Here is a 2,076-nt window from a genome sequence, read left to right on the forward strand (position 1 = left end):
GCAGTCTTCAGTTTGGAGTACACCTCACTTTAAAGAAAACAATAATCCTCATAACTGTAGCAAAAAAAACATCATCACAATAAATGATAGTAGTTTTCAGGGATTTCATTTTACTTGGATCCACAATGAAAACCAATGGAAGCAGCAGTGAAGAAGTCAGATAACATATTGCCTGTCCTGGTTACCTCGTGTCGCTCTGACAAGAATATACCATAAATGGGATGGCCTTAACAAACAGGAGTTTATTCTTACAATTTGGGGCCTTTAAGTCCAAACTCAAAGTATCAGGCTCTAGGGGCTGGGTGAAAGCCCCTCAACCTTGGGGTCCAGCTCTGCTTCCTGCTCCTGGCACACTGGAGCTAGAGGCATTTCTTCACTCAGACAGCAGCTAGCTGCTGAGGCTGAGAAGTTGCAAGGTTGACAAGTAAAAAGGCACAGTCCCGATCTTACCAAACCACACAACAAGCCATTCACTTAAGTCCATCGTAAGTTCCAAGGTCAGCAGAGCATAGGAGGCTGCTGAGCAATGACACGGCTACATGCAGGGTCTAAGCGTGTCATAGGCTAGAGACCAGTCCCAAGACTTCTCCTTAAATACAGGAAGCAGACCATATCACAAAGGCAGCTACTTCCCTGCTTGTGGTCATTCCCACAATGGAGTTGATTGCCAATCTCATCATGGGGAATAACTACCACCAGATGCCCAACCACTCAACCAGGCCTAGCCAAATTGACACACAAACCGAACTACCACACTGCCCTGGGAAAATCTGCTGTAAAAGACCTCTTAAAAGTATTTAAGAGCAAAGGTCATTTTGAAGACTAAGGTACACCTAACTAAGCCATGGTATTTTCAGTTTTCTCACACGAATGTGAAATTTGGCCAATGAATAAGTAATACTGAAGAAGAGTTGATGCCTTTGAATAGTGAGGTTGGTAAAAGATACTGAAAATACCATGCAGTGCCAGAAGAATTAATAATTCTGTTCTGGAAGAAGTACAGCCAGAATTCTCCTTAGAAATAAGAATGCCCAGACTTCGTCACATGTACTTTAGTCGTGTTGACAGAAAAGTTAAGTCTCTTGAGAAGGATATCATGCTTGAAAAGTAAAGGGTCAGCAAAAAAGGGGAAGACTCTCAACAAAATGGACTGAAAACATGGCTTCAATGATGGGCTCAAGCACGACAAAAATTGTGAGGATGTTTGGGACTGGGACGTTTTTTGTTCTGTTGTAGATAAGGTCATTATGAGTTGGAGCTGACAATGGCACTGAACAATGGCAATATAATAATTATACATGTTGATTCAAAGATAAGTATAAGGAATATTTGTTATACTACCTGATAATGTTTATTACATTCAGAAGACTTCCATATTTACATATAAGTACATCATCTAATATTTAAATATTAGAAGAAATGTCCACAATAATAACTGTATAACCAAAAAACAAAGTTTCCTGTTGAACTTTGCTATTATTGCTGAAGCGAGACGATATCTCACTGTTGCTTTGATTTGCATCTCTCATGGAAGGAAGATGGGGCAATCTACTTTCTTAGTGATACTTCCTCAGAAACGCAAGGAGGGGTCACTATGAGTAGGGTCTGACTCGACGGCACATAACAACAACAACAACAATGTCCCTTGTCAGATGTGTTGTTACCAAATATTTTTTCCCAATCTGTCAGTTCTCTTTTGACTCTTTTGGAGAAGTCTTTGGAAGCACATAAAAATTTAGTTTTTAGAAGGTCCCAATCATCTAGTTTCTCTTCTGCTGTTTGTACATTTTGAGTTATGCTTGATAGTCTACGTATGCCATATATTAGGGCCCTTAAATGTACCCCTAGATTGTCCTTGAGGAACTGTATGGTTTTATGTTTCACATTTAAGTCTTTGATCCATCTGGAGTTCGTTTTTGTGTATGGTGTGAGGTACAGATCTTGTTTCATTTTTTGGCAAATGGATCTCCAGTTTTGCCAGCACCATTTATTAAACAAACACTCCCTTCCCCATTTAATGGATTTTGGGCCTTTGTCAAAGATCAGCTGACTATAGGTCGATGGATCTATTTCTGG

This window comes from Orycteropus afer, unplaced genomic scaffold, assembly GCF_000298275.1.
Source record: "Orycteropus afer afer isolate SDZICR_OR568_19922 unplaced genomic scaffold, OryAfe1.0 scaffold00146, whole genome shotgun sequence".
Classification (NCBI taxonomy): Eukaryota; Metazoa; Chordata; class Mammalia; order Tubulidentata; family Orycteropodidae; genus Orycteropus; species Orycteropus afer.